Source organism: Myxine glutinosa, unplaced genomic scaffold, assembly GCF_964187855.1.
Source record: "Myxine glutinosa unplaced genomic scaffold, kmMyxGlut1.1 SCAFFOLD_1048, whole genome shotgun sequence".
In the NCBI taxonomy this organism is placed as follows: Eukaryota; Metazoa; Chordata; class Myxini; order Myxiniformes; family Myxinidae; genus Myxine; species Myxine glutinosa.
Genome location: NW_027617143.1, coordinates 25,146 through 50,290, shown reverse-complemented (window position 1 = coordinate 50,290; position 25,145 = coordinate 25,146).

Here is a 25,145-nt window from a genome sequence, read left to right as displayed (position 1 = left end):
ACAAGTGCGAAAAGTGGTTTTTCAACACTAACACAAGTGCGAAAAGTGTTTTTTCCACACTAATACAAGTGCAAAAGTGGTTTCCTGCACCAAAACAAGTGCGAAAAGTGGTTTTACAACACTAACACAAGTGCGAAAAGTGGTTTTTCAACACTATCACAAGTGCAAAAAGTGCTTTTTCCACACTAATACAAGTGCAAAAGTGGTTTCCTGCACCAACACAAGTGCGAAAAGTGTTTTTTCAACACTAACACAAGTGCGAAAAGTGGTTTTTCAACACTAACACAAGTGCGAAAAGTGGTTTTTCACCACTAACACAAGTGCAAAAAGTGGTTTTTCAACACTAAAACAAGTGCAAAAAGTGTTTTTTCCACACTAATACAAGTGCAAAAGTGGTTTCCTGCACCAACACAAGTGCGAAAAGTGGTTTTTCACCACTAACACAAGTGCGAAAAGTGGTTTTTCCACACTAATACAAGTGCAAAAGTGGTTTCCTGCACCAACATAAGTGCGAAAAGTGGTTTTTCAACACTAACACAAGTGCGAAAAGTGGTTTTTCAACACTAACACAAGTGCGAAAAGTGGTTTTTCCACATTAATACAAATGCAAAAGTGGTTTCCTGCACCAACACAAGTGCGAAAAGTAGTTTTTCAACACTAACACAAGTGCGAAAAGTGGTTTTTCAACACTAACACAAGTGCGAAAAGTGGTTTTACAACACGAACACAAGTGTGAAAAGTGGTTTTTCCACACTAACACAAGTGCGAAAAGTGGTTTTTCAACACTAACACAAGTGCGAAAAGTGGTTTTTCAACACTAACACAAGTGCGAAAAGTGGTTTTTCCACACTGATACAAGTGCAAAAGTGGTTTCCTGCACCAACACAAGTGCGAAAAGTGGTTTTACAACACTAACACAAGTGCGAAAAGTGTTTTTTCCACACTAATACAAGTGCAAAAGTGGTTTCCTGCACCAACACAAGTGCGAAAAGTGGTTTTACAACACTAACACAAGTGCGAAAAGTGGTTTTTCAACACTATCACAAGTGCAAAAAGTGTTTTTTCCACACTAATACAAGTGCAAAAGTGGTTTCCTGCACCAATACAAGTGCGAAAAGTGGTTTTACAACACTAACACAAGTGCGAAAAGTGGTTTTTCAACACTATCACAAGTGCAAAAAGTGCTTTTTCCACACTAATACAAGTGCAAAAGTGGTTTCCTGCACCAACACAAGTGCGAATAGTGGTTTTTCAACACTAACACAAGTGCAAAAAGTGGTTTTTCAACACTAACACAAGTTAGTTTGCCTCTAAATCTTGTGTCCCAAACCCATCCCTCTCTGTACCCACCATACCCAGTCGTACCATGCTGCTCCTGGACTCCGTGTCCTTTCCTCCTGACAAGGTGGAAAAGTTTCTGTCAACCCTCGACTCTGATTCTGCAACTGGACCCGACGGCATCAGCCCACGGGTCCTAAAATCCTGCTCTGCTGCTCTATCTCACCCTCTCGCTGTTCTCTTCACCCTCTCTTTTGCTCAAGGTCAACTGCCATCTGCTTGGAAATCAGCCAACATCACCGCTTTGCACAAAAAAGGTGCAAAAACAGATCCTAGCAACTACAGACCAATCAGCCTTCTCCCAATTATCAGCAAAGTCATGGAATCCATCATTGCTTCTGATATGAAATCTTTCCTCTTCTCCAATGGCTTGATCTCTGATCATCAATTTGGTTTCAGACCAGGTCACTCTACTCTGGACATGCTGCTTCTGCTGTCTCAACAATGGATGGAGGTCCTCAATGCCAAACAGGAAATTAGAGCTGTCTCCCTCGACATATCACGTGCCTTCGACACGGTCTGGCACCCCGCTCTGCTCACCAAACTCTCCTCCTTTGGTATCCATGGAAATCTCCACGCATGGCTGGCGGACTTCCTCTCTAGTCGTCGTCAACGTGTGGCCCTGAATGGGTTTCTCTCATCTCCTCTTCCTGTTCAGGCTGGAGTTCCCCAAGGCAGTGTTCTGGGCCCCGTGCTTTTTCTGGTCTTCATCAATGATCTCTCTGACTCTCTCGAAAATCCTCTCTATCTCTTTGCTGATGACTCCACTCTCTGCCGCTCCATTCCTCTTCCCTCAGATCGGCAGTCTGCTGCCTCCTCACTCTCTGAAGACCTGGACAAAATCACAGACTGGTCAAACAAGTGGAACATGTCTTTCAATCCTGACAAATCTCACACTCTTACTATGTCTCTCCGAAAAGATCGACTGGACAACCCTCCCATCTACTTTCTCAACAATCCTCTCCAAGAAGTTCTGTCGCTCAAGATTTTGGGTCTCACTATCTGCCATGATCTTTCTTGGGAAAACCACATTTCCAAGCTGGCCTCCAAAGCCAGTCGCCGACTGGGCATCCTCCGTTGTGCGAAGTCCTTCCTCGGCACACCTGAGCTCCTCACCACATACAAGGCTTTCATCCGCAGCTCAATGGAATACTGTTCTCCCCTATGGGCCGGTGCTCCTGCCTCACACCTAGCTCGGCTTCACGCTGTTGAAACCAAAGCTTTCAGAATTATTGGAATCTCCCGCGATGAAGCTATCTCTGAGGGCCTTTCACTCACTCACCGCAGGCAGGTAGGTGGTCTTTCTGTCTTCTACCGACTCCTCTCCGGCCTTGCACCCCCAGCTCTCTCTGTGCTCTGTCCCCCAAATATTCCTACAGGTCGCACAAGATCTGCCAGCAACCCTCTGATGGTTAAACTGCCGAAATCTCGGCTCTCCGCTCACCTTCACTCTTTCATTCCTCTTTTCTCCCGCCTCTGGAACAAACTCCCTCACTCCCTTCAATCCCACTCCTCCCTCCAGGTCTTTAAAACAGCTGTTCACCACCATCTCTTATCTTCCCCCATCCAAAACCTTGATCTTTTCTACCCCCGCTAATTCACCCCAGATCCACCTTGTTTGAAATTCCTACTTCTTTCCTGGAAGTCCTGGCAGTGTCCATATGTTTTATACCTCTCCCACTGCCCCCTTCCCACGCCCCCCCCCCCCCAAAGCCCTCGCCCTCTCTCAGATCGCTCGATGTCTCCATGTCTCTCGGTCCCTGCTCTCAAATGTTGTGTTTGTGTCCTTCCCCCTCTCTCCCCATCTTGTCTACCGCTCCCTATGTTATATGTTTTATGTGTCGGTTTGTCTTTCTGTGTGATTAATGTTCGCTCTTTCACGAGCCTCGATATTGTATACAAAAAAAAAAAAAAAAAAAAAAAAAAAAAAAAAAAGTGCGAAAAGTGTTTTTTCCACACTAATACAAGTGCAAAAGTGGTTTCCTGCACCAACACAAGTGCGAAAAGTGGTTTTACAACACTAACACAAGTGCGAAAAGTGGTTTTTCAACACTATCACAAGTGCAAAAAGTGTTTTTTCCACACTAATACAAGTGCAAAAGTGGTTTCCTGCACCAACACAAGTGCGAAAAGTGGTTTTTCAACACTAACACAAGTGCAAAAAGTGGTTTTTCAACACTAACACAAGTGCAAAAAGTGGTTTTTCAACACTAAACAAGTGCAAAAAGTGTTTTTTCCACACTAATACAAGTGCAAAAGTGGTTTCCTGCACCAACACAAGTGCGAAAAGTGGTTTTTCAACACTAACACAAGTGCGAAAAGTGTTTTTTCCACACTAATACAAGTGCAAAAGTGGTTTCCTGCACCAACACAAGTGCGAAAAGTGGTTTTACAACACTAACACAAGTGCGAAAAGTGGTTTTTCAACACTATCACAAGTGCAAAAAGTGCTTTTTCCACACTAATACAAGTGCAAAGTGGTTTCCTGCACCAACACAAGTGCGAAAAGTGTTTTTTCAACACTAACACAAGTGCGAAAAGTGGTTTTTCAACACTAACACAAGTGCGAAAAGTGGTTTTTCACCACTAACACAAGTGCGAAAAGTGATTTTTCAACACTAACACAAGTGCGAAACGTGGTTTTTCAACACTAATACAAGTGCGAAAAGTGGTTTTTCCACACTAATACAAGTGCAAAAGTGGTTTCCTGCACCAACACAAGCGCGAAAAGTAGTTTTTCAACACTAACACAAGTGCGAAAAGTGGTTTTTCAACACTAACACAAGTGCGAAAAGTGGTTTTTCAACACCAACACAAGTGTGAAAAGTGGTTTTTCCACACTAACACAAGTGCGAAAAGTGGTTTTTCAACACTAACACAAGTGCGAAAAGTGGTTTTTCAACACTAACACAAGTGCGAAAAGTGGTTTTTCCACACTGATACAAGTGCAAAAGTGGTTTCCTGCACTAACACAAGTGCGAAAAGTGGTTTTACAACACTAACACAAGTGTGAAAAGTGGTTTTTCTACACTAATACAAGTGCAAAAGTGGTTTCCTGCACCAATACAAGTGCGAAAAGTGGTTTTACAACACTAACACAAGTGCGAAAAGTGGTTTTTCAACACTATCACAAGTGCAAAAAGTGCTTTTTCTACACTAATACAAGTGCAAAAGTGGTTTCCTGCACCAACACAAGTGCGAATAGTGGTTTTTCAACACTAACACAAGTGCAAAAAGTGGTTTTTCAACACTAACACAAGTGCGAAAAGTGTTTTTTCCACACTAATACAAGTGCAAAAGTGGTTTCCTGCACCAACACAAGTGCGAAAAGTGGTTTTACAACACTAACACAAGTGCGAAAAGTGGTTTTTCAACACTATCACAAGTGCAAAAAGTGTTTTTTCCACACTAATACAAGTGCAAAAGTGGTTTCCTGCACCAACACAAGTGCGAAAAGTGGTTTTTCAACACTAACACAAGTGCAAAAAGTGGTTTTTCAACACTAACACAAGTGCAAAAAGTGGTTTTTCAACACTAAACAAGTGCAAAAAGTGTTTTTTCCACACTAATACAAGTGCAAAAGTGGTTTCCTGCACCAACACAAGTGCGAAAAGTGGTTTTTCAACACTAACACAAGTGCGAAAAGTGTTTTTTCCACACTAATACAAGTGCAAAAGTGGTTTCCTGCACCAAAACAAGTGCGAAAAGTGGTTTTACAACACTAACACAAGTGCGAAAAGTGGTTTTTCAACACTATCACAAGTGCAAAAAGTGCTTTTTCCACACTAATACAAGTGCAAAAGTGGTTTCCTGCACCAACACAAGTGCGAAAAGTGTTTTTTCAACACTAACACAAGTGCGAAAAGTGGTTTTTCAACACTAACACAAGTGCGAAAAGTGGTTTTTCACCACTAACACAAGTGCGAAAAGTGATTTTTCAACACTAACACAAGTGCGAAAAGTGGTTTTTCAACACTAATACAAGTGCGAAAAGTGGTTTTTCCACACTAATACAAGTGCAAAGGTGGTTTCCTGCACCAACACAAGCGCGAAAAGTAGTTTTTCAACACTAACACAAGTGCGAAAAGTGGTTTTTCAACACTAACACAAGCGCGAAAAGTGGTTTTTCAACACCAACACAAGTGTGAAAAGTGGTTTTTCCACACTAACACAAGTGCGAAAAGTGGTTTTTCAACACTAACACAAGTGCGAAAAGTGGTTTTTCAACACTAACACAAGTGCGAAAAGTGGTTTTTCCACACTGATACAAGTGCAAAAGTGGTTTCCTGCACTAACACAAGTCCGAAAAGTGGTTTTACAACACTAACACAAGTGCGAAAAGTGGTTTTTCAACAATATCACAAGTGCAAAAAGTGCTTTTTCCACACTAATACACGTGCAAAAGTGGTTTCCTGCACCAACACAAGTGCGAAAAGTGGTTTTTCAACACTAACACAAGTGCGAAAAGTGGTTTTTCAACACTAACACAAGTGCGAAAAGTGTTTTTTCCACACTAATACAAGTGCAAAAGTGGTTTCCTGCACCAACACAAGTGCGAAAAGTGGTTTTTCAACGCTAACACATGTGCGAAAAGTGGTTTTTCACCACTAACACAAGTGCGAAAAGTGGTTTTTCCACACTAATACAAGTGCAAAAGTGGTTTCCTGCACCAACACAAGTGCGAAAAGTGGTTTTTCAACACTAACACAAGTGCGAAAAGTGGTTTTTCAACACTAACACAAGTGCGAAAAGTGGTTTTTCCACATTAATACAAATGCAAAAGTGGTTTCCTGCACCAACACAAGTGCGAAAAGTAGTTTTTCAACACTAACACAAGTGCGAAAAGTGGTTTTTCAACACTAACACATGTGCGAAAAGTGGTTTTACAACACCAACACAAGTGTGAAAAGTGGTTTTTCCACACTAACACAAGTGCGAAAAGTGGTTTTTCAACACTAACACAAGTGCGAAAAGTGGTTTTTCAACACTAACACAAGTGCGAAAAGTGGTTTTTCCACACTGATACAAGTGCAAAAGTGGTTTCCTGCACCAACACAAGTGCGAAAAGTGGTTTTACAACACTAACACAAGTGCGAAAAGTGTTTTTTCCACACTAATACAAGTGCAAAAGTGGTTTCCTGCACCAACACAAGTGCGAAAAGTGGTTTTACAACACTAACACAAGTGCGAAAAGTGGTTTTTCAACACTATCGCAAGTGCAAAAAGTGTTTTTTCCACACTAATACAAGTGCAAAAGTGTTTCCTGCACCAACACAAGTGCGAAAAGTGGTTTTTCAACACTAACACAAGTGCAAAAAGTGGTTTTTCAACACTAACACAAGTGCAAAAAGTCGTTTTTCAACACTAACACAAGTGCAAAAAGTGTTTTTTCCACACTAATACAAGTGCAAAAGTGGTTACCTGCACCAACACAAGTGCGAAAAGTGGTTTTTCAACACTAACACAAGTGCGAAAAGTGTTTTTTCCACACTAATACAAGTGCAAAAGTGGTTTCCTGCACCAACACAAGTGCGAAAAGTGGTTTTACAACACTAACACAAGTGCGAAAAGTGGTTTTTCAACACTATCACAAGTGCAAAAAGTGCTTTTTCCACACTAATACAAGTGCAAAAGTGGTTTCCTGCACCAACACAAGTGCGAAAAGTGTTTTTTCAACACTAACACAAGTGCGAAAAGTGGTTTTTCAACACTAACACAAGTGCGAAAAGTGGTTTTTCAACACTAACACAAGTGCGAAAAGTGGTTTTTCAACACCAACACAAGTGTGAAAAGTGGTTTTTCCACACTAACACAAGTGCGAAAAGTGGTTTTTCAACACTAACACAAGTGCGAAAAGTGGTTTTTCAACACTAACACAAGTGCGAAAAGTGGTTTTTCAACACTAACACAAGCGCGAAAAGTGGTTTTTCAACACCAACACAAGTGTGAAAAGTGGTTTTTCCACACTAACACAAGTGCGAAAAGTGGTTTTTCAACACTAACACAAGTGCGAAAAGTGGTTTTTCAACACTAACACAAGTGCGAAAAGTGGTTTTTCCACACTGATACAAGTGCAAAAGTGGTTTCCTGCACTAACACAAGTCCGAAAAGTGGTTTTACAACACTAACACAAGTGCGAAAAGTGGTTTTTCAACAATATCACAAGTGCAAAAAGTGCTTTTTCCACACTAATACACGTGCAAAAGTGGTTTCCTGCACCAACACAAGTGCGAAAAGTGGTTTTTCAACACTAACACAAGTGCGAAAAGTGGTTTTTCAACACTAACACAAGTGCGAAAAGTGTTTTTTCCACACTAATACAAGTGCAAAAGTGGTTTCCTGCACCAACACAAGTGCGAAAAGTGGTTTTTCAACGCTAACACATGTGCGAAAAGTGGTTTTTCACCACTAACACAAGTGCGAAAAGTGGTTTTTCCACACTAATACAAGTGCAAAAGTGGTTTCCTGCACCAACACAAGTGCGAAAAGTGGTTTTTCAACACTAACACAAGTGCGAAAAGTGGTTTTTCAACACTAACACAAGTGCGAAAAGTGGTTTTTCCACATTAATACAAATGCAAAAGTGGTTTCCTGCACCAACACAAGTGCGAAAAGTAGTTTTTCAACACTAACACAAGTGCGAAAAGTGGTTTTTCAACACTAACACATGTGCGAAAAGTGGTTTTACAACACCAACACAAGTGTGAAAAGTGGTTTTTCCACACTAACACAAGTGCGAAAAGTGGTTTTTCAACACTAACACAAGTGCGAAAAGTGGTTTTTCAACACTAACACAAGTGCGAAAAGTGGTTTTTCCACACTGATACAAGTGCAAAAGTGGTTTCCTGCACCAACACAAGTGCGAAAAGTGGTTTTACAACACTAACACAAGTGCGAAAAGTGTTTTTTCCACACTAATACAAGTGCAAAAGTGGTTTCCTGCACCAACACAAGTGCGAAAAGTGGTTTTACAACACTAACACAAGTGCGAAAAGTGGTTTTTCAACACTATCGCAAGTGCAAAAAGTGTTTTTTCCACACTAATACAAGTGCAAAAGTGGTTTCCTGCACCAACACAAGTGCGAAAAGTGGTTTTTCAACACTAACACAAGTGCAAAAAGTGGTTTTTCAACACTAACACAAGTGCAAAAAGTCGTTTTTCAACACTAACACAAGTGCAAAAAGTGTTTTTTCCACACTAATACAAGTGCAAAAGTGGTTTCCTGCACCAACACAAGTGCGAAAAGTGGTTTTACAACACTAACACAAGTGCGAAAAGTGGTTTTTCAACACTATCACAAGTGCAAAAAGTGCTTTTTCCACACTAATACAAGTGCAAAAGTGGTTTCCTGCACCAACACAAGTGCGAAAAGTGTTTTTTCAACACTAACACAAGTGCGAAAAGTGGTTTTTCAACACTAACACAAGTGCGAAAAGTGGTTTTTCAACACTAACACAAGTGCGAAAAGTGGTTTTTCAACACTAACACAAGTGCGAAAAGTGGTATTTCACCACTAACACAAGTGCGAAAAGTGGTTTTTCCACACTAATACAAGTGCAAAAGTGGTTTCCTGCACCAACACAAGTGCGAAAAGTGGTTTTTCAACACTAACACAAGTGCGAAAAGTGGTTTTTCAACACTAACACAAGTGCGAAAAGTGGTTTTCCACACTAATACAAGTGCAAAAGTGGTTTCCTGCACCAACACAAGCGCGAAAAGTAGTTTTTCAACACTAACACAAGTGCGAAAAGTGGTTTTTCAACACTAACACAAGTGCAAAAGGTGGTTTTTCAACACCAACACAAGTGTGAAAAGTGGTTTTTCCACACTGATACAAGTGCAAAAGTGGTTTCCTGCACCAACACAAGTGCGAAAAGTGGTTTTACAACACTAACACAAGTGCGAAAAGTGGTTTTTCAACACTATCACAAGTGCAAAAAGTGCTTTTTCCACACTAATACAAGTGCAAAAGTGGTTTCCTGCACCAACACAAGTGCAAAAAGTCGTTTTTCAACACTAACACAAGTGCAAAAAGTGTTTTTTCCACACTAATACAAGTGCAAAAGTGGTTTCCTGCACCAACACAAGTGCGAAAAGTGGTTTTTCAACACTAACACAAGTGCGAAAAGTGTTTTTTCCACACTAATACAAGTGCAAAAGTGGTTTCCTGCACCAACACAAGTGCGAAAAGTGGTTTTACAACACTAACACAAGTGCGAAAAGTGGTTTTTCAACACTATCACAAGTGCAAAAAGTGCTTTTTCCACACTAATACAAGTGCAAAAGTGGTTTCCTGCACCAACACAAGTGCGAAAAGTGTTTTTTCAACACTAACACAAGTGCGAAAAGTGGTTTTTCAACACTAACACAAGTGCGAAAAGTGGTTTTTCAACACTAACACAAGTGCGAAAAGTGGTTTTTCAACACTAACACAAGTGCGAAAAGTGGTATTTCACCACTAACACAAGTGCGAAAAGTGGTTTTTCCACACTAATACAAGTGCAAAAGTGGTTTCCTGCACCAACACAAGTGCGAAAAGTGGTTTTTCAACACTAACACAAGTGCGAAAAGTGGTTTTTCAACACTAACACAAGTGCGAAAAGTGGTTTTCCACACTAATACAAGTGCAAAAGTGGTTTCCTGCACCAACACAAGCGCGAAAAGTAGTTTTGCAACACTAACACAAGTGCGAAAAGTGGTTTTTCAACACTAACACAAGTGCGAAAGGTGGTTTTTCAACACCAACACAAGTGTGAAAAGCGGTTTTTCCACACTAACACAAGTGCGAAAAGTGGTTTTTCAACACTAACACAAGTGCGAAAAGTGGTTTTTCAACACTAACACAAGTGCGAAAAGTGGTTTTTCCACACTGATACAAGTGCAAAAGTGGTTTCCTGCACCAACACAAGTGCGAAAAGTGGTTTTACAACACTAACACAAGTGCGAAAAGTGGTTTTTCAACACTAACACAAGTGCGAAAAGTGGTTTTTCACCACTAACACAAGTGCGAAAAGTGATTTTTCAACACTAACACAAGTGCGAAAAGTGGTTTTTCAACACTAATACAAGTGCGAAAAGTGGTTTTTCCACACTAATACAAGTGCAAAGGTGGTTTCCTAAACCAACACAAGCGCGAAAAGTAGTTTTTCAACACTAACACAAGTGCGAAAAGTGGTTTTTCAACACTAACACAAGCGCGAAAAGTGGTTTTTCAACACCAACACAAGTGTGAAAAGTGGTTTTTCCACACTAACACAAGTGCGAAAAGTGGTTTTTCAACACTAACACAAGTGCGAAAAGTGGTTTTTCAACACTAACACAAGTGCGAAAAGTGGTTTTTCCACACTGATACAAGTGCAAAAGTGGTTTCCTGCACTAACACAAGTCCGAAAAGTGGTTTTACAACACTAACACAAGTGCGAAAAGTGGTTTTTCAACAATATCACAAGTGCAAAAAGTGCTTTTTCCACACTAATACACGTGCAAAAGTGGTTTCCTGCACCAACACAAGTGCGAAAAGTGGTTTTTCAACACTAACACAAGTGCGAAAAGTGGTTTTTCAACACTAACACAAGTGCGAAAAGTGTTTTTTCCACACTAATACAAGTGCAAAAGTGGTTTCCTGCACCAACACAAGTGCGAAAAGTGGTTTTTCAACGCTAACACATGTGCGAAAAGTGGTTTTTCACCACTAACACAAGTGCGAAAAGTGGTTTTTCCACACTAATACAAGTGCAAAAGTGGTTTCCTGCACCAACACAAGTGCGAAAAGTGGTTTTTCAACACTAACACAAGTGCGAAAAGTGGTTTTTCAACACTAACACAAGTGCGAAAAGTGGTTTTTCCACATTAATACAAATGCAAAAGTGGTTTCCTGCACCAACACAAGTGCGAAAAGTAGTTTTTCAACACTAACACAAGTGCGAAAAGTGGTTTTTCAACACTAACACATGTGCGAAAAGTGGTTTTACAACACCAACACAAGTGTGAAAAGTGGTTTTTCCACACTAACACAAGTGCGAAAAGTGGTTTTTCAACACTAACACAAGTGCGAAAAGTGGTTTTTCAACACTAACACAAGTGCGAAAAGTGGTTTTTCCACACTGATACAAGTGCAAAAGTGGTTTCCTGCACCAACACAAGTGCGAAAAGTGGTTTTACAACACTAACACAAGTGCGAAAAGTGTTTTTTCCACACTAATACAAGTGCAAAAGTGGTTTCCTGCACCAACACAAGTGCGAAAAGTGGTTTTACAACACTAACACAAGTGCGAAAAGTGGTTTTTCAACACTATCGCAAGTGCAAAAAGTGTTTTTTCCACACTAATACAAGTGCAAAAGTGGTTTCCTGCACCAACACAAGTGCGAAAAGTGGTTTTTCAACACTAACACAAGTGCAAAAAGTGGTTTTTCAACACTAACACAAGTGCAAAAAGTCGTTTTTCAACACTAACACAAGTGCAAAAAGTGTTTTTTCCACACTAATACAAGTGCAAAAGTGGTTACCTGCACCAACACAAGTGCGAAAAGTGGTTTTTCAACACTAACACAAGTGCGAAAAGTGTTTTTTCCACACTAATACAAGTGCAAAAGTGGTTTCCTGCACCAACACAAGTGCGAAAAGTGGTTTTACAACACTAACACAAGTGCGAAAAGTGGTTTTTCAACACTATCACAAGTGCAAAAAGTGCTTTTTCCACACTAATACAAGTGCAAAAGTGGTTTCCTGCACAACACAAGTGCGAAAAGTGTTTTTTCAACACTAACACAAGTGCGAAAAGTGGTTTTTCAACACTAACACAAGTGCGAAAAGTGGTTTTTCAACACTAACACAAGTGCGAAAAGTGGTTTTTCAACACTAACACAAGTGCGAAAAGTGGTATTTCACCACTAACACAAGTGCGAAAAGTGGTTTTTCCACACTAATACAAGTGCAAAAGTGGTTTCCTGCACCAACACAAGTGCGAAAAGTGGTTTTTCAACACTAACACAAGTGCGAAAAGTGGTTTTTCAACACTAACACAAGTGCGAAAAGTGGTTTTCCACACTAATACAAGTGCAAAAGTGGTTTCCTGCACCAACACAAGCGCGAAAAGTAGTTTTTCAACACTAACACAAGTGCGAAAAGTGGTTTTTCAACACTAACACAAGTGCAAAAGGTGGTTTTTCAACACCAACACAAGTGTGAAAAGTGGTTTTTCCACACTGATACAAGTGCAAAAGTGGTTTCCTGCACCAACACAAGTGCGAAAAGTGGTTTTACAACACTAACACAAGTGCGAAAAGTGGTTTTTCAACACTATCACAAGTGCAAAAAGTGCTTTTTCCACACTAATACAAGTGCAAAAGTGGTTTCCTGCACCAACACAAGTGCAAAAAGTCGTTTTTCAACACTAACACAAGTGCAAAAAGTGTTTTTTCCACACTAATACAAGTGCAAAAGTGGTTTCCTGCACCAACACAAGTGCGAAAAGTGGTTTTTCAACACTAACACAAGTGCGAAAAGTGTTTTTTCCACACTAATACAAGTGCAAAAGTGGTTTCCTGCACCAACACAAGTGCGAAAAGTGGTTTTACAACACTAACACAAGTGCGAAAAGTGGTTTTTCAACACTATCACAAGTGCAAAAAGTGCTTTTTCCACACTAATACAAGTGCAAAAGTGGTTTCCTGCACCAACACAAGTGCGAAAAGTGTTTTTTCAACACTAACACAAGTGCGAAAAGTGGTTTTTCAACACTAACACAAGTGCGAAAAGTGGTTTTTCAACACTAACACAAGTGCGAAAAGTGGTTTTTCAACACTAACACAAGTGCGAAAAGTGGTATTTCACCACTAACACAAGTGCGAAAAGTGGTTTTTCCACACTAATACAAGTGCAAAAGTGGTTTCCTGCACCAACACAAGTGCGAAAAGTGGTTTTTCAACACTAACACAAGTGCGAAAAGTGGTTTTTCAACACTAACACAAGTGCGAAAAGTGGTTTTCCACACTAATACAAGTGCAAAAGTGGTTTCCTGCACCAACACAAGCGCGAAAAGTAGTTTTGCAACACTAACACAAGTGCGAAAAGTGGTTTTTCAACACTAACACAAGTGCGAAAGGTGGTTTTTCAACACCAACACAAGTGTGAAAAGCGGTTTTTCCACACTAACACAAGTGCGAAAAGTGGTTTTTCAACACTAACACAAGTGCGAAAAGTGGTTTTTCAACACTAACACAAGTGCGAAAAGTGGTTTTTCCACACTGATACAAGTGCAAAAGTGGTTTCCTGCACCAACACAAGTGCGAAAAGTGGTTTTACAACACTAACACGTGCGAAAAGTGGTTTTTCAACACTATCACAAGTGCAAAAAGTGCTTTTTCCACACTAATACAAGTGCAAAAGTGGTTTCCTGCACCAACACAAGTGCGAATAGTGGTTTTTCAACACTAACACAAGTGCAAAAAGTGGTTTTTCAACACTATCACAAGTGCAAAAAGTGTTTTTTCCACACTAATACAAGTGCAAAAGTGGTTTCCTGCACCAACACAAGTGCGAAAAGTGGTTTTTCAACACTAACACAAGTGCAAAAAGTGGTTTTTCAACACTAACACAAGTGCAAAAAGTGGTTTTTCAACACTAAAACAAGTGCAAAAAGTGTTTTTTCCACACTAATACAAGTGCAAAAGTGGTTTCCTGCACCAACACAAGTGCGAAAAGTGGTTTTTCAACACTAACACAAGTGCGAAAAGTGTTTTTTCCACACTAATACAAGTGCAAAAGTGGTTTCCTGCACCAACACAAGTGCGAAAAGTGGTTTTACAACACTAACACAAGTGCGAAAAGTGGTTTTTCAACACTATCACAAGTGCAAAAAATGCTTTTTCCACACTAATACAAGTGCAAAAGTGGTTTCCTGCACCAACACAAGTGCGAAAAGTGTTTTTTCAACACTAACACAAGTGCGAAAAGTGGTTTTTCAACACTAACACAAGTGCGGAAAGTGGTTTTTCACCACTAACACAAGTGCGAAAAGTGGTTTTTCAACACTAACACAAGTGCGAAAAGTGGTTTTTCAACACCAACACAAGTGTGAAAAGTGGTTTTTTCCACACTAACACAAGTGCGAAAAGTGGTTTTTCAACACTAACACAAGTGCGAAAAGTGGTTTTTCAACAATAACACAAGTGCGAAAAGTGGTTTTTCCACACTGATACAAGTGCAAAAGTGGTTTCCTGCACTAACACAAGTGCGAAAAGTGGTTTTACAACACTAACACAAGTGCGAAAAGTGGTTTTTCAACACTATCACAAGTGCAAAAAGTGCTTTTTCCACACTAATACACATGCAAAAGTGGTTTCCTGCACCAACACAAGTGCGAAAAGTGGTTTTTCAACACTAACACAAGTGCGAAAAGTGGTTTTTCAACACTAACACAAGTGCGAAAAGTGTTTTTTCCACACTAATACAAGTGCAAAAGTGGTTTCCTGCACCAACACAAGTGCGAAAAGTGGTTTTTCAACACTAACACATGTGCGAAAAGTGGTTTTTCACCACTAACACAAGTGCGAAAAGTGGTTTTTCCACACTAATACAAGTGCAAAAGTGGTTTCCTGCACCAACACAAGTGCGAAAAGTGGTTTTTCAACACTAACACAAGTGCGAAAAGTGGTTTTTCAACACTAACACAAGTGCGAAAAGTGGTTTTTCCACATTAATACAAATGCAAAAGTGGTTTCCTGCACCAACACAAGTGCGAAAAGTAGTTTTTCAACACTAACACAAGTGCGAAAAGTGGTTTTTCAACACTAACACATGTGCAAAAAGTGGTTTTACAACACCAACACAAGTGTGAAAAGTGGTTTTTCCACACTAACACAAGTGCGAAAAGTGGTTTTTCAACACTAACACAAGTGCGAAAAGTGGTTTTTCAACACTAACACAAGTGCGAAAAGTGGTTTTTCCACACTGATACAAGTGCAAAAGTGGTTTCCTGCACCAACATAAGTGCGAAAAGTGGTTTTACAACACTAACACAAGTGCGAAAAGTGTTTTTTCCACACTAATACAAGTGCAAAAGTGGTTTCCTGCACCAACACAAGTGCGAAAAGTGGTTTTACAACACTAACACAAGTGCGAAAAGTGGTTTTTCAACACTATTGCAAGTGCAAAAAGTGTTTTTTCCACACTAATACAAGTGCAAAAGTGGTTTCCTGCACCAACACAAGTGCGAAAAGTGGTTTTTCAACACTAACACAAGTGCAAAAAGTGGTTTTTCAACACTAACACAAGTGCAAAAAGTCGTTTTTCAACACTAACACAAGTGCAAAAAGTGTTTTTTCCACACTAATACAAGTGCAAAAGTGGTTACCTGCACCAACACAAGTGCGAAAAGTGGTTTTTCAACACTAACACAAGTGCGAAAAGTGTTTTTTCCACACTAATACAAGTGCAAAAGTGGTTTCCTGCACCAACACAAGTGCGAAAAGTGGTTTTACAACACTAACACAAGTGCGAAAAGTGGTTTTTCAACACTATCACAAGTGCAAAAAGTGCTTTTTCCACACTAATACAAGTGCAAAAGTGGTTTCCTGCACCAACACAAGTGCGAAAAGTGTTTTTTCAACACTAACACAAGTGCGAAAAGTGGTTTTTCAACACTAACACAAGTGCGAAAAGTGGTTTTTCAACACTAACACAAGTGCGAAAAGTGGTTTTTCAACACTAACACAAGTGCGAAAAGTGGTATTTCACCACTAACACAAGTGCAAAAAGTGGTTTTTCCACACTAATACAAGTGCAAAAGTGGTTTCCTGCACCAACACAAGTGCGAAAAGTGGTTTTTCAACACTAACACAAGTGCGAAAAGTGGTTTTTCAACACTAACACAAGTGCGAAAAGTGGTTTTCCACACTAATACAAGTGCAAAAGTGGTTTCCTGCACCAACACAAGCACGAAAAGTAGTTTTTCAACACTAACACAAGTGCGAAAAGTGGTTTTTCAACACTAACACAAGTGCAAAAGGTGGTTTTTCAACACCAACACAAGTGTGAAAAGCGGTTTTTCCACACTAACACAAGTGCGAAAAGTGGTTTTTCAACACTAACACAAGTGCGAAAAGTGGTTTTTCAACACTAACACAAGTGCGAAAAGTGGTTTTTCCACACTGATACAAGTGCAAAAGTGGTTTCCTGCACCAACACAAGTGCGAAAAGTGGTTTTACAACACTAACACAAGTGCGAAAAGTGGTTTTTCAACACTATCACAAGTGCAAAAAGTGCTTTTTCCACACTAATACAAGTGCAAAAGTGGTTTCCTGCACCAACACAAGTGCAAAAAGTCGTTTTTCAACACTAACACAAGTGCAAAAAGTGTTTTTTCCACACTAATACAAGTGCAAAAGTGGTTTCCTGCACCAACACAAGTGCGAAAAGTGGTTTTTCAACACTAACACAAGTGCGAAAAGTGTTTTTTCCACACTAATACAAGTGCAAAAGTGGTTTCCTGCACCAACACAAGTGCGAAAAGTGGTTTTACAACACTAACACAAGTGCGAAAAGTGGTTTTTCAACACTATCACAAGTGCAAAAAGTGCTTTTTCCACACTAATACAAGTGCAAAAGTGGTTTCCTGCACCAACACAAGTGCGAAAAGTGTTTTTTCAACACTAACACAAGTGCGAAAAGTGGTTTTTCAACACTAACACAAGTGCGAAAAGTGGTTTTTCAACACTAACACAAGTGCGAAAAGTGGTTTTTCAACACTAACACAAGTGCGAAAAGTGGTATTTCACCACTAACACAAGTGCGAAAAGTGGTTTTTCCACACTAATACAAGTGCAAAAGTGGTTTCCTGCACCAACACAAGTGCGAAAAGTGGTTTTTCAACACTAACACAAGTGCGAAAAGTGGTTTTTCAACACTAACACAAGTGCGAATAGTGGTTTTCCACACTAATACAAGTGCAAAAGTGGTTTCCTGCACCAACACAAGCGCGAAAAGTAGTTTTTCAACACTAACACAAGTGCGAAAAGTGGTTTTTCAACACTAACACAAGTGCGAAAGGTGGTTTTTCAACACCAACACAAGTGTGAAAAGCGGTTTTTCCACACTAACACAAGTGCGAAAAGTGGTTTTTCAACACTAACACAAGTGCGAAAAGTGGTTTTTCAACACTAACACAAGTGCGAAAAGTGGTTTTTCCACACTGATACAAGTGCAAAAGTGGTTTCCTGCACCAACACAAGTGCGAAAAGTGGTTTTACAACACTAACACAAGTGCGAAAAGTGGTTTTTCAACACTATCACAAGTGCAAAAAGTGCTTTTTCCACACTAATACAAGTGCAAAAGTGGTTTCCTGCACCAACACAAGTGCGAATAGTGGTTTTTCAACACTAACACAAGTGCAAAAAGTGGTTTTTCAACACTAACACAAGTGCGAAGTGTTTTTTCCACACTGATACAAGTGCAAAAGTGGTTTCCTGCACCAACATAAGTGCGAAAAGTGGTTTTACAACACTAACACAAGTGCGAAAAGTGTTTTTTCCACACTAATACAAGTGCAAAAGTGGTTTCCTGCACCAACACAAGTGCGAAAAGTGGTTTTACAACACTAACACAAGTGCGAAAAGTGGTTTTTCAACACTATTGCAAGTGCAAAAAGTGTTTTTTCCACACTAATACAAGTGCAAAAGTGGTTTCCTGCACCAACACAAGTGCGAAAAGTGGTTTTTCAACACTAACACAAGTGCAAAAAGTGGTTTTTCAACACTAACACAAGTGCAAAAAGTCGTTTTTCAACACTAACACAAGTGCAAAAAGTGTTTTTTCCACACTAATACAAGTGCAAAAGTGGTTACCTGCACCAACACAAGTGCGAAAAGTGGTTTTTCAACACTAACACAAGTGCGAAAAGTGTTTTTTCCACACTAATACAAGTGCAAAAGTGGTTTCCTGCACCAACACAAGTGCGAAAAGTGGTTTTACAACACTAACACAAGTGCGAAAAGTGGTTTTTCAACACTATCACAAGTGCAAAAAGTGCTTTTTCCACACTAATACAAGTGCAAAAGTGGTTTCCTGCACCAACACAAGTGCGAAAAGTGTTTTTTCAACACTAACACAAGTGCGAAAAGTGGTTTTTCAACACTAACACAAGTGCGAAAAGTGGTTTTTCAACACTAACACAAGTGCGAAAAGTGGTTTTTCAACACTAACACAAGTGCGAAAAGTGGTATTTCACCACTAACACAAGTGCAAAAAGTGGTTTTTCCACACTAATACAAGTGCAAAAGTGGTTTCCTGCACCAACACAAGTGCGAAAAGTGGTTTTTCAACACTAACACAAGTGCGAAAAGTGGTTTTTCAACACTAACACAAGTGCGAAAAGTGGTTTTCCACACTAATACAAGTGCAAAAGTGGTTTCCTGCACCAACACAAGCACGAAAAGTAGTTTTTCAACACTAACACAAGTGCGAAAAGTGGTTTTTCAACACTAACACAAGTGCAAAAGGTGGTTTTTCAACACCAACACAAGTGTGAAAAGCGGTTTTTCCACACTAACACAAGTGCGAAAAGTGGTTTTTCAACACTAACACAAGTGCGAAAAGTGGTTTTTCAACACTAACACAAGTGCGAAAAGTGGTTTTTCCACACTGATACAAGTGCAAAAGTGGTTTCCTGCACCAACACAAGTGCGAAAAGTGGTTTTACAACACTAACACAAGTGCGAAAAGTGGTTTTTCAACACTATCACAAGTGCAAAAAGTGCTTTTTCCACACTAATACAAGTGCAAAAGTGGTTTCCTGCACCAACACAAGTGCAAAAAGTCGTTTTTCAACACTAACACAAGTGCAAAAAGTGTTTTTTCCACACTAATACAAGTGCAAAAGTGGTTTCCTGCACCAACACAAGTGCGAAAAGTGGTTTTTCAACACTAACACAAGTGCGAAAAGTGTTTTTTCCACACTAATACAAGTGCAAAAGTGGTTTCCTGCACCAACACAAGTGCGAAAAGTGGTTTTACAACACTAACACAAGTGCGAAAAGTGGTTTTTCAACACTATCACAAGTGCAAAAAGTGCTTTTTCCACACTAATACAAGTGCAAAAGTGGTTTCCTGCACCAACACAAGTGCGAAAAGTGTTTTTTCAACACTAACACAAGTGCGAAAAGTGGTTTTTCAACACTAACACAAGTGCGAAAAGTGGTTTTTCAACACTAACACAAGTGCGAAAAGTGGTTTTTCAACACTAACACAAGTGCGAAAAGTGGTATTTCACCACTAACACAAGTGCGAAAAGTGGTTTTTCCACACTAATACAAGTGCAAAAGTGGTTTCCTGCACCAACACAAGTGCGAAAAGTGGTTTTTCAACACTAACACAAGTGCGAAAAGTGGTTTTTCAACACTAACACAAGTGCGAAAAGTGGTTTTCCACACTAATACAAGTGCAAAAGTGGTTTCCTGCACCAACACAAGCGCGAAAAGTAGTTTTTCAACACTAACACAAGTGCGAAAAGTGGTTTTTCAACACTAACACAAGTGCGAAAGGTGGTTTTTCAACACCAACACAAGTGTGAAAAGCGGTTTTTCCACACTAACACAAGTGCGAAAAGTGGTTTTTCAACACTAACACAAGTGCGAAAAGTGGTTTTTCAACACTAACACAAGTGCGAAAAGTGGTTTTTCCACACTGATACAAGTGCAAAAGTGGTTTCCTGCACCAACACAAGTGCGAAAAGTGGTTTTACAACACTAACACAAGTGCGAAAAGTGGTTTTTCAACACTATCACAAGTGCAAAAAGTGCTTTTTCCACACTAATACAAGTGCAAAAGTGGTTTCCTGCACCAACACAAGTGCGAATAGTGGTTTTTCAACACTAACACAAGTGCAAAAAGTGGTTTTTCAACACTAACACAAGTGCGAAGTGTTTTTTCCACACTAATACAAGTGCAAAAGTGGTTTCCTGCACCAACACAAGTGCGAAAAGTGGTTTTACAACACTAACACAAGTGCGAAAAGTGGTTTTTCAACACTAACACAAGTGCGAAAAGTGTTTTTTCCACACTAATACAAGTGCAAAAGTGGTTTCCTGCACCAACACAAGTGCGAAAAGTGGTTTTACAACACTAACACAAGTGCAAAAAGTGGTTTTTCAACACTATCACAAGTGCAAAAAGTGCTTTTTCCACACTAATACAAGTGCAAAAGTGGTTTCCTGCACCAACACAAGTGCGAAAAGTGGTTTTTCAACACTAACACAAGTGCGAAAAGTGTTTTTTCCACACTAATACAAGTGCAAAAGTGGTTTCCTGCACCAACACAAGTGCGAAAAGTGGTTTTACAACACTAACACAAGTGCGAAAAGTGGTTTTTCAACACTATCACAAGTGCAAAAAGTGTTTTTTCCACACTAATACAAGTGCAAAAGTGGTTTCCTGCACCAACACAAGTGCGAAAAGTGTTTTTTCAACACTAACACAAGTGCGAAAAGTGGTTTTTCAACACTAACACAAGTGCGAAAAGTGGTTTTTCAACACTAACACAAGTGCGAAAAGTGGTTTTTCAACACTAACACAAGTGCGAAAAGTGGTATTTCACCACTAACACAAGTGCGAAAAGTGGTTTTTCAACACTAACACAAGTGCAAAAAGTGGTTTTTCAACACTAACACAAGTGCAAAAAGTCGTTTTTCAACACTAACACAAGTGCAAAAAGTGTTTTTTCCACACTAATACAAGTGCAAAAGTGGTTACCTGCACCAACACAAGTGCGAAAAGTGGTTTTTCAACACTAACACAAGTGCGAAAAGTGTTTTTTCCACACTAATACAAGTGCAAAAGTGGTTTCCTGCACCAACACAAGTGCGAAAAGTGGTTTTACAACACTAACACAAGTGCGAAAAGTGGTTTTTCAACACTATCACAAGTGCAAAAAGTGCTTTTTCCACACTAATACAAGTGCAAAAGTGGTTTCCTGCACCAACACAAGTGCGAAAAGTGTTTTTTCAACACTAACACAAGTGCGAAAAGTGGTTTTTCAACACTAACACAAGTGCGAAAAGTGGTTTTTCAACACTAACACAAGTGCGAAAAGTGGTTTTTCAACACTAACACAAGTGCGAAAAGTGGTATTTCACCACTAACACAAGTGCAAAAAGTGGTTTTTCCACACTAATACAAGTGCAAAAGTGGTTTCCTGCACCAACACAAGTGCGAAAAGTGGTTTTTCAACACTAACACAAGTGCGAAAAGTGGTTTTTCAACACTAACACAAGTGCGAAAAGTGGTTTTCCACACTAATACAAGTGCAAAAGTGGTTTCCTGCACCAACACAAGCACGAAAAGTAGTTTTTCAACACTAACACAAGTGCGAAAAGTGGTTTTTCAACACTAACACAAGTGCAAAAGGTGGTTTTTCAACACCAACACAAGTGTGAAAAGCGGTTTTTCCACACTAACACAAGTGCGAAAAGTGGTTTTTCAACACTAACACAAGTGCGAAAAGTGGTTTTTCAACACTAACACAAGTGCGAAAAGTGGTTTTTCCACACTGATACAAGTGCAAAAGTGGTTTCCTGCACCAACACAAGTGCGAAAAGTGGTTTTACAACACTAACACAAGTGCGAAAAGTGGTTTTTCAACACTATCACAAGTGCAAAAAGTGCTTTTTCCACACTAATACAAGTGCAAAAGTGGTTTCCTGCACCAACACAAGTGCAAAAAGTCGTTTTTCAACACTAACACAAGTGCAAAAAGTGTTTTTTCCACACTAATACAAGTGCAAAAGTGGTTTCCTGCACCAACACAAGTGCGAAAAGTGGTTTTTCAACACTAACACAAGTGCGAAAAGTGTTTTTTCCACACTAATACAAGTGCAAAAGTGGTTTCCTGCACCAACACAAGTGCAAAAAGTGGTTTTACAACACTAACACAAGTGCGAAAAGTGGTTTTTCAACACTATCACAAGTGCAAAAAGTGCTTTTTCCACACTAATACAAGTGCAAAAGTGGTTTCCTGCACCAACACAAGTGCGAAAAGTGTTTTTTCAACACTAACACAAGTGCGAAAAGTGGTTTTTCAACACTAACACAAGTGCGAAAAGTGGTTTTTCAACACTAACACAAGTGCGAAAAGTGGTTTTTCAACACTAACACAAGTGCGAAAAGTGGTATTTCACCACTAACACAAGTGCGAAAAGTGGTTTTTCCACACTAATACAAGTGCAAAAGTGGTTTCCTGCACCAACACAAGTGCGAAAAGTGGTTTTTCAACACTAACACAAGTGCGAAAAGTGGTTTTTCAACACTAACACAAGTGCGAATAGTGGTTTTCCACACTAATACAAGTGCAAAAGTGGTTTCCTGCACCAACACAAGCGCGAAAAGTAGTTTTTCAACACTAACACAAGTGCGAAAAGTGGTTTTTCAACACTAACACAAGTGCGAAAGGTGGTTTTTCAACACCAACACAAGTGTGAAAAGCGGTTTTTCCACACTAACACAAGTGCGAAAAGTGGTTTTTCAACACTAACACAAGTGCGAAAAGTGGTTTTTCAACACTAACACAAGTGCGAAAAGTGGTTTTTCCACACTGATACAAGTGCAAAAGTGGTTTCCTGCACCAACACAAGTGCGAAAAGTGGTTTTACAACACTAACACAAGTGCGAAAAGTGGTTTTTCAACACTATCACAAGTGCAAAAAGTGCTTTTTCCACACTAATACAAGTGCAAAAGTGGTTTCCTGCACCAACACAAGTGCGAATAGTGGTTTTTCAACACTAACACAAGTGCAAAAAGTGGTTTTTCAACACTAACACAAGTGCGAAGTGTTTTTTCCACACTGATACAAGTGCAAAAGTGGTTTCCTGCACCAACATAAGTGCGAAAAGTGGTTTTACAACACTAACACAAGTGCGAAAAGTGTTTTTTCCACACTAATACAAGTGCAAAAGTGGTTTCCTGCACCAACACAAGTGCGAAAAGTGGTTTTACAACACTAACACAAGTGCGAAAAGTGGTTTTTCAACACTATTGCAAGTGCAAAAAGTGTTTTTTCCACACTAATACAAGTGCAAAAGTGGTTTCCTGCACCAACACAAGTGCGAAAAGTGGTTTTTCAACACTAACACAAGTGCAAAAAGTGGTTTTTCAACACTAACACAAGTGCAAAAAGTCGTTTTTCAACACTAACACAAGTGCAAAAAGTGTTTTTTCCACACTAATACAAGTGCAAAAGTGGTTACCTGCACCAACACAAGTGCGAAAAGTGGTTTTTCAACACTAACACAAGTGCGAAAAGTGTTTTTTCCACACTAATACAAGTGCAAAAGTGGTTTCCTGCACCAACACAAGTGCGAAAAGTGGTTTTACAACACTAACACAAGTGCGAAAAGTGGTTTTTCAACACTATCACAAGTGCAAAAAGTGCTTTTTCCACACTAATACAAGTGCAAAAGTGGTTTCCTGCACCAACACAAGTGCGAAAAGTGTTTTTTCAACACTAACACAAGTGCAAAAAGTGGTTTTTCAACACTAACACAAGTGCGAAAAGTGGTTTTTCAACACTAACACAAGTGCGAAAAGTGGTTTTTCAACACTAACACAAGTGCGAAAAGTGGTATTTCACCACTAACACAAGTGCAAAAAGTGGTTTTTCCACACTAATACAAGTGCAAAAGTGGTTTCCTGCACCAACACAAGTGCGAAAAGTGGTTTTTCAACACTAACACAAGTGCGAAAAGTGGTTTTTCAACACTAACACAAGTGCGAAAAGTGGTTTTCCACACTAATACAAGTGCAAAAGTGGTTTCCTGCACCAACACAAGCACGAAAAGTAGTTTTTCAACACTAACACAAGTGCGAAAAGTGGTTTTTCAACACTAACACAAGTGCAAAAGGTGGTTTTTCAACACCAACACAAGTGTGAAAAGCGGTTTTTCCACACTAACACAAGTGCGAAAAGTGGTTTTTCAACACTAACACAAGTGCGAAAAGTGGTTTTTCAACACTAACACAAGTGCGAAAAGTGGTTTTTCCACACTGATACAAGTGCAAAAGTGGTTTCCTGCACCAACACAAGTGCGAAAAGTGGTTTTACAACACTAACACAAGTGCGAAAAGTGGTTTTTCAACACTATCACAAGTGCAAAAAGTGCTTTTTCCACACTAATACAAGTGCAAAAGTGGTTTCCTGCACCAACACAAGTGCAAAAAGTCGTTTTTCAACACTAACACAAGTGCAAAAAGTGTTTTTTCCACACTAATACAAGTGCAAAAGTGGTTTCCTGCACCAACACAAGTGCGAAAAGTGGTTTTTCAACACTAACACAAGTGCGAAAAGTGTTTTTTCCACACTAATACAAGTGCAAAAGTGGTTTCCTGCACCAACACAAGTGCGAAAAGTGGTTTTACAACACTAACACAAGTGCGAAAAGTGGTTTTTCAACACTATCACAAGTGCAAAAAGTGCTTTTTCCACACTAATACAAGTGCAAAAGTGGTTTCCTGCACCAACACAAGTGCGAAAAGTGTTTTTTCAACACTAACACAAGTGCGAAAAGTGGTTTTTCAACACTAACACAAGTGCGAAAAGTGGTTTTTCAACACTAACACAAGTGCGAAAAGTGGTTTTTCAACACTAACACAAGTGCGAAAAGTGGTATTTCACCACTAACACAAGTGCGAAAAGTGGTTTTTCCACACTAATACAAGTGCAAAAGTGGTTTCCTGCACCAACACAAGTGCGAAAAGTGGTTTTTCAACACTAACACAAGTGCGAAAAGTGGTTTTTCAACACTAACACAAGTGCGAAAA